This window comes from Gigantopelta aegis, chromosome 7 (genome assembly GCF_016097555.1).
Source record: "Gigantopelta aegis isolate Gae_Host chromosome 7, Gae_host_genome, whole genome shotgun sequence".
NCBI lineage: Eukaryota > Metazoa > Mollusca > Gastropoda > Neomphalida > Peltospiridae > Gigantopelta > Gigantopelta aegis.
This window is the reverse complement of record NC_054705.1, coordinates 21,921,981-21,931,751: the sequence shown is the minus strand read 5'-3', so window position 1 is coordinate 21,931,751 and position 9,771 is coordinate 21,921,981.

The following is a 9,771-nucleotide window of genomic DNA, read 5'->3' as shown; positions in this document are numbered from 1 at the left end:
CTTTTTCAGCCATCTTTGTTTGTTTGTTCATGTAAAATAATGGTTTATTTGTCGAATGGATAGGAGAAAAAGACTCCATCATATGTGGTCATGTGGGATAGAAAAAGTACACTAGAGGTGGTGGAAATTTCCACCATCGAGAATGTACTGTTTCTATCTCACATGGCCACATATGATGGAGTCTATTAATATTATACAATGAATTACACAATGTAACAGAAATTTTCAAAGTTCTTAGTTATGTCAATTTTTGTGTTGATTATGTTTAGTTACAGCGTACTGATTACAAAAATGTCACTTCTTCTTTTAGAGTGTTGGTTTTAGTCACACAATTTCACTTTCACTATTTTTAGGAAATGTTGTGCTTAATCTAACAAAACTTAATGAAAAATACAAAAATATCAACATAATAAAATCTGTGTTACATTGTGTTATGAAACGTTTTGTGGTACTGGAGATACTATATTCAACATATCGGAGAGTTGATCTTCTCCATAACAATCTGTACATACATAGATGGAAAGAAATAAGGAACACTTGACATTGGGGACACAGTTTAATTCACTTTTAGAGTAATTATGCCTGTATATAATACAGAGATATAGAGGATATTTCATGTTTTTGGGGGGTCAAATATTATTTACAGTATATCTCATCGAGTGAAGTCTGCAATCATATCTCACGAGTCACGCTTGAGATGAGATATAAATCATATTTGACAAAAACATGAACTTTTTTTTTTATTATATTATTTTGGCAATTTACCACAGAGGAAGATCGATCCTGTAACCCCTGGGACCACCCCACATATCACCTCTGATATACCAGTCGTGATGAATTGGGTCAAACAAAAAATAGCCCAATGAGCCCACTGACGGGGATCGATCCTAGACCTGCCGAAAATCAAGCGAGCGCTTTACCACTGGGCTACGTCCCGCCCCTTAAGCCGTTTGTAACATGACCCTACACTTGTTTGCAGTCAGTGACGTCAGCTCATATATTCAAATGCTAGTTCGTCCAACACAACAGTTCAGAACACCTGAATTTATACGAGTACGTGCTTATCACTACTCGAGGGCGAAAGAACAGAATGGCAACCGATCCGTCTGCTCAAAATACAAATCTATATATTTAACACACGCTGACGCTCGAGCGCGCGCACACACACTCACATACACACAAAGAGAGAGAGAGAGAGAGAGAGAGAGAGAGAGAGAGAGAGAGAGAGAGAGAGAGAGAGAGAGAGAGAGAGAAGCACGTACACACAGATATGACACCTCCATAAGCTTACAATTCATTATCAACGTCACGAGCGTATATACATACATTCACGTGACACCACTAATCAATACATTGTGACTGCGTGTGTGTGTGTTTGTTTCACAATGTGATTGGTTGCATCTGCCGTTAACCGAGTTTACTACCGTGCATATTTAATGTCACGGTGACCTCGAACATATACTGCGTTAGACTCAATACATTGGGTGTACTTTAGACACACTGTTAATACATCTCACACCGTTAACTTGAATGAATGAATGAATGAATGTTTAACGACACCCCAGCACGAAACATACATCGGCTATTGGGTGTCAAACTATGGTAATGTAAACAAATAGGGTGATGATCAACATCAATATACAAATTCAAGATGTAAATACAAACAGTGTAAAGAACTGCGCAAAAATACAAATATCACAGATAGATACTGACTTTTACTCAACATTTCAATTTGTGCTGTATTGGCCATTCTCAAAGAGAATGTTACACCCCTGCACCACGGTGAGATTACAGCAGGCGCAGGGGCCGTTAACTTTAGGACGGCGGTACGTAGCCCATTCAGACTCAATACATTGGGTGTACTTTAGACACGTTGTTAATAAATCTCACACCGTTAACTTCAGGACGGCGGTACGTAGCCCATTCAGACTCAATAGTGGGTGTACTTTAGACACGTTGTTAATACATCTCACACCGTTAACTTGAGGACGGCGGTACGTAGCCCAGTCAGAATCAATACATTGGGTGTACTTTAGACACATTGTTAATACATCGCACACCGTTAACTTGAGGACGGCGGAACGTAGCCCATTCAGACCCAATACATTGGGTGTACTTTAGACACGTTGTTAATACATCTCACACCGTTAACTTGAGGACGGCGGTACGTTGCCCATTCAGACTCAATACATTGGGTGTACTTTAGACACGTTGTTGATACATCTCACACCATTAACTTGAGGACGGCGGTACGTAGCCCATTCAGACTCAATGCATTGGGTGTACTTTAGACACGTTGTTGATACATCTCACACCGTTAACTTGAGGACGGCGGTACGTAGCCCATTCAGACTCAATACATTGGGTGTACTTTAGACACGTTGTTAATACATCTCGCACCGTTAACTTGAGGACGGCGGTACGTAGCCCATTCAGACTCAATACATTGGGTGTACTTTAGACACGTTGTTGATACATCTCACACCATTAACTTGATGACGGCGGTACGTAGCCCATTCAGACTCAATGCATTGGGTGTACTTTAGACACGTTGTTGATACATCTCACACCGTTAACTTGAGGACGGCGGTACGTAGCCCATTCAGACTCAATACATTGGGTGTACTTTAGACACGTTGTTGATACATCTCGCACCGTTAACTTGAGGACGGCGGTACGTAGCCCATTCAGACTCAATACATTGGCTGTACTTTAGACACATTGTTGATACATCTCACACCGTTAACTTGAGGACGGCGGTACGTAGCCCATTCAGACTCAATACATTGGGTGTACTTTAGACACGTTGTTGATACATCTCACACCGTTAACTTGAGGACGGCGGTACGTAGCCCATTCAGAATCAATACATTGGGTATACTTTAGACACGTTGTTAATACATCTCACACCGTTAACTTGAAGACGGCGGTACGTAGCCCATTCAGACTCAATACATTGGGTGTACTTTAGACACGTTGTTAATACATCTCACACCGTTAACTTGAGGACGGCGGTACGTAGCCCATTCAGACTCAATACATTAGATGTACTTTAGACACGTTGTTAATACATCTCACACCGTTAACTTGAGTACGACGGTACGTAGCCCAGTCAGACTCAATACACTGGGTGTACTTTAGACACGTTGTTAATACATCTCACACCGTTAACTTGAGGACGGCGGTACGTAGCCCATTCAGACTCAATACATTGCGTGTACTTTAGACACGTTGTTGATACATCTCACACCGTTAACTTGAGGGCGCGGTACGTAGCCCATTCAGACTCAATGCATTCGGTGTACTTTAGACACGTTGTTGATACATCTCACACCGTTAACTTGAGGACGGCGGTACGTAGCCCATTCAGACTCAATACATTGGGTGTACTTTAGACACGTTGTTGATACATCTCACACCGTTAACTTGAGGACGGCGGTACGTAGCCCATTCAGAATCAATACATTGGGTATACTTTAGACACGTTGTTAATACATCTCACACCGTTAACTTGAAGACGGCGGTACGTAGCCCATTCAGACTCAATACATTGGCTGTACTTTAGACACGTTGTTAATACATCTCACACCGTTAACTTGAGGACGGCGGTACGTAGCCCATTCAGACTCAATACATTAGATGTACTTTAGACACGTTGTTAATACATCTCACACCGTTAACTTGAGTACGACGGTACGTAGCCCAGTCAGACTCAATACACTGGGTGTACTTTAGACACGTTGTTAATACATCTCACACCGTTAACTTGAGGACGGCGGTACGTAGCCCATTCAGACTCAATACATTGCGTGTACTTTAGACACGTTGTTAATACATCTCACACCGTTAACTTGAGGACGGCGGTACGTAGCCTATTCAGACTCAATACATTGCGTGTACTTTAGACACGTTGTTGATACATCTCACACCCTTAACTTGAGGGCGCGGTACGTAGCCCATTCAGACTCAATGCATTCGGTGTACTTTAGACACGTTGTTGATACATCTCACACCGTTAACTTGAGGACGGCGGTACGTAGCCCATTCAGAATCAATACATTGAATGTACTTTAGACACGTTGTTAATACATCTCACACCGTTAACTTGAGGACGGCGGTACGTAGCCCATTCAGACTCAATACATTGAATGTACTTTAGACACGTTGCTAATACATCTCACACCGTTAACTTGAGGACGGCGGTACGTAGCCCACTCAGACTCAATACATTGGGTGTACTTTAGACACGTTGTTAATACATCTCACACCGTTAACTTGAGGACGGCGGTACGTAGCCCATTCAGACTCAATACATTGGGTGTACTTTAGACGCGTTGTTAATACATCTCACACCGTTAACTTGAGGACGACGGTACGTAGCCCATTCACACTTAATACATTGGGTGTACTTTAGACGCGTTGTTGATACATCTCACACCGTTAACTTGAGGACGGCGGTACGTAGCCCATTCAGACTCAATACATTGGGTGTACTTTAGACACGTTGTTGATACATCTCACACCGTTAACTTGAGGACGGCGGTACGTAGCCCATTCAGACTCAATTTATTGGGTGTACTTTAGACACGTTGATAATACATCTCACACCGTTAACTTGAGGACGGCGGTACGTAGCCCATTCAGACTCAATACATTGGGTGTACTTTAGACACGTTGTTAATACATCTCGCACCGTTAACTTGAGGACGGCGGTACGTAGCCCATTCAGACTCAATACATTGGGTGTACTTTAGACACGTTTTTAATGCATCTCACACCGTTAACTTGAGGACGGCGGTACGTAGCCCATTCACACTCAATACATTGGGTGTACTTTAGACACGTTGTTGATACATCTCACACCGTAAACTTGAGGACGGCGGTACGTAGCCCATTCAGACCCAATGCATTGGGTATACTTTAGACACGTTGTTGATACATCTCACACCGTTAACTTGAGGACGGCGGTACGTAGCCCATTCAGACTCAATACATTGGGTGTACTTTAGACACGTTGTTGATACATCTCACACCGTTAACTTGAGGACGGCGGTAAGTAGCCCATTCAGACTCAATTTATTGGGTGTACTTTAGACACGTTGTTGATACATCTCACACCGTTAACTTGAGGACGGCGGTACGTAGCCCAGTCAGACTCAATTTATTGGGTGTACTTTAGACACGTTGTTGATACATCTCACACCGTTAACTTGAGGACGGCGGTAAGTAGCCCATTCAGACTCAATTTATTGGGTGTACTTTAGACACGTTGTTGATACATCTCACACCGTTAACTTGAGGACGGCGGTACGTAGCCCATTCAGACTTAATATGTTGGGTGTACTTTAGACACGTTTTTAATGCATCTCACACCGTTAACTTCAGGACGGCGGTACCTAGCCCATTCACACTCAATACATTGGGTGTACTTTAGACACGTTGTTGATACATCTCACACCGTTAACTTGAGGACGGCGGTACGTAGCCCATTCAGACCCAATGCATTGGGTATACTTTAGACACGTTGTTGATACATCTCGCACCGTTAACTTGAGGACGGCGGTACGTAGCCCATTCAGACTCAATATATTGGGTGTACTTTAGACACGTTGTTGATACATCTCACACCGTTAACTTGAGGACGGCGGTACGTAGCCCATTCAGACTCAATACATTGGGTGTACTTTAGACACGTTGTTGATACATCTCACACCGTTAACTTGAGGACGGCGGTACGTAGCCCATTCAGACTCAATATATTGGGTGTACTTTAGACACGTTGTTGATACATCTCACACAGTTAACTTGAGGACGGCGATACCAACCCAGTGGTAAAGCGCTCATTGATGCGCGGTCGGTTTAATCGATTCCCGTCGGTGGGCCGATTGGATTATTTCTTTCTCCAGCCAGTGCACCACGACTGGTAAATCAAAGGTCGTGGTATGGAATGGTGCATATAAACTATCCCTTGCTACTGATGGATACACAGACACACACACACACACACACACATACGCACACACACATACACCCATACACACACACACATACGCACACATACACACACACACACACTACATATAAACACACACACTACATACAAACACACACACACACACACACACACACACACACACACACACTCACACACCATCACACACACATCACCCCCACACAAAAACACACATACACCAACGCACACCATCACACGCACCATCACAAACAGACACATGCGACACAGACAGATACGGGAGAGAGAGAGAGAGAGAGAGAGAGAGAGAGAGAGAGAGAGAGAGAGAGAGAGAGAGAGAGAGAGAGAGAGAGAGAGAGAGAGAGAGAGAGAGAGAGAGAGAGAGAGAGAGAAAGAGATACCAGCTCACACGTCCACACACATAAACCCACAGTACTTAAAAAAAAACCTGACACCAAAATACACCATATTACACAATAAAGACACCACAACGTATTATTAATACAAACACCCACGTAGACAACACACACATACGGGCGCACACACACGCATACGGGCGCGCGCACACACACGCGTGTGTGTGTGTTTTTGCCAGAGTGTTTTTCGGTATCGTCAATATCATATATTAGGAATAAAATTTGTATTAATGATTTGGCGAGCATAATGCATACTTTTTTTCCCTAGTATATTGATACAAAAACACTCGAGGGTAATACTCTCTTGATCTCTTAATACAACGTGTTTTGTAAACTGTACACACAACTTTAATTCCAGATATTCAAATGGTGTACGAATATGTAGTGCTTTGTATTTTTTAATGGAGATGACGTCAAACTCGAATGACTTCATTTCCAATGTAAATAAAGTAGAGCTCAATGATTTTTGTTTGTTTGTTTTCTGAACGGTGGACAGCTTTCAGTGTACAATTGCTATTGAAATATTTTTATTTGACGACTATGAATGCATACGTCAATTATAAAGTGTTCCCCTAGTACGGTTGCTTAAATGTCAATAAATCTAGTGCAGTGACCTGGATTAATTTACATCTAATTGGCAAAGTTATCAAATTCTTAAAGTATGCGATCTGAAAAATAGCACATACGTTGATTGCACTGAAAATGTAAGATACATACATACACACGCACACATACATGCACACACACGCACGCACACGCATGCACAACAACATATCAGATATATACCACGGACATTATGATAAATGTTTGATGCTTCCCACTAGATACTATAACAGAAACGCAATGACACGGATAGTTAACAATCACACTCAGTTTATGTTTCTATTTTTGCAGGCTCCGTCCCTCAAGATTCTGGTTACCTATTTGGCGGACTGTACACCGAACACGTGATGAACCCACTGACCGGAAGTCATACCTGCCCTGAGAGCTTATACGCCAGTCAGCTCTCCACTAGTCTGTTCGTCGGTATCAGCGATGACTTTGAACTTGGCTCCAAGTTTTCGGTGCCTTTCGCCGGATTCATGACCTGCAACACTGGGAACCCCCAGGCCTTGAAAAATCAACAGACCGGAAACTTAAAAGTAACATCCCGTTTCTGACTTCCTTTTACCGCAGTTCCGGGCCTTCCAATTGGCCGAAACATTGCCCCGAAGGCTTCAGCAAGCACTTGGCTTACATGGACGAAGAATGCGCCATCAACTACTGCGCAAAGACCGGATCGTTATCCGGATCCGGTTTGCCTCCAGTCCGAAGACCTCCCTTCGTTAGTCCACCAGCGAAAGTAGGACTTCTTGAAAACTACGTCATATTTGATCCCACAAGTAACACCTGGACAAAGAACAAAGACGCCGTGGAGTACCAGAAGCAGAACAAAGACACTAACCCTTCGAGCAAACCTGATGGAATGAGTCCCGGTGCAGCTGCCGGCATCTCCATAACCGCCACGTTGGCCTGCGTTGCCTTGTCGACCATTGCTGTTGTTCTGGTTCGGAGTAGAATGGGCAGTCGTGGGTATAGGAGACCAAGCGAGGTCCAACAACATGGAGAGTGACGAAGTCACAGTCCAAGTCCAGTCGTAGACTTTTGAAGATGGCACAGTCACTTCCAGTCCTTCCCAGCCTCCAATAACATTGCTTTGTGCAAACAGTTTTAGTTTGATGTGATGTAAGAGGAAACGTACAAGCATGCTGTTGTGTAATTTCGTGAACATTTTATATACTATAGAGGCGTTAAATGATAAGATTTCCATAAACGTTTCCACACCTAACATGATTAACTCGGACTAAAGTGTGTAAACGTAAACTAACTACCGGTCCGACAGGTCGAATGGCAAACTAATACAACATAAAACAAAACAAAACAAAACAAAAAACCGGTCGGGTCGGCAATATTTCGACCCCTGATGTAATATATATTTTTTTATTGGTAAAAGATATTGACGATACTGAAACACGTAGGCAATAATCTCTTTATCATAATATAATCTCAAAGCTTATTATAACAGATGGGTTTTTTTGTTGTGTTTTTTTTGGGTTTTTTGTTTACCACTAATGTAGTAGTGTTGATATCAAGTGCTCCTACTGGCAGTAGCTAGTGGGAATTTCCCTATTAGCTCAGTTGGTAGAGCGCTGGACTCTCATACTGAGAGTCTGTGGTTCGAATCCTCTCAGTGGAGGTTAATATTTTTCTGTTACACTAATATAATATAATATGTTATTTTTATTGGTAAAACAGATTGGCAAAACATATTGGCGATAATGAAACGCGTAGACACTAATCTCTTTATTCGTAAAATAATCTCAAGTTTATTGTAATATTTAATTTTGTTTTTACTTATACCCCCCGCACACACACACACCACACACACACACCTTTATATAAATGTACATATATACTGACGTCATCACCACGTGTTGTCAGCATTACATCATTAGAAGCAGATCTGCGAATCTTCTGATCGGGTCATTTTCACAAAACGTCATAAGTTTACGTCTGCGACTAACAGTGAGTAACGTTTACAAGTGTTTGACATCTATTTCAGGAGGGCGTATTCCAGTGGTAAAGCGCTCGCTTGATGCGCGGTCGGTTTGGGATCGACCAGTGGGCCCATTGGGCTATTGCTCTTTCCACCCAGTGCACCACGACTGGTATATCAAAGGCCGTGGTATGTGTTATTATGTCTATGGGATGGTGCATATAAAAGATCCCTTGCTACTAATGGAAAATATAACGGGTAATGGTAATAAGAACTGTGGTTTAGTCGTAGATTTACGTTTGCGTGCGAAACTAGGCTTACGATGTCTTGTGAAATTGATTTCATTTTATTTCAGTTTATTTCCGTGCTTGTATCCAATTAAGGTTCAAGCACGCTATCCTGGGAACACGCCTCAGCTATCTGGGCTGTCTGTCCAGGACAGTGGGTTAGTTGTTAGTGGTTAGTTGTTAGCGATAGAGAAGAGGGTGTAGAAGAGGGGAGTCGTTAAAACTCGCTCTGGGTGAGAGCCGGTATCAGGTAAAGATAAACTATCCCTTGCTGCTGCATCGGTAGACGTATCTTCGACACCATATAACCGTAAATAAAATGTGTTGAGTGCGTAGTTAGCGGGTTTTTTCTTTTCTTTGAAACAAATGTTGAAGTAATCATATCTTACATTCCAGAAAGCTATAGATTAAAATGTGACGATGTGCCGTTATAGAGATATACTCCTTTAGTTTTCTTGTATAATCTTGTCCAAATGAAGTGTGCTATTTAATAGAACGTAATAGGTATTTTTTGTTATATTTGATACTATGTATAATAAAAATTTTAACAATTATATTCAT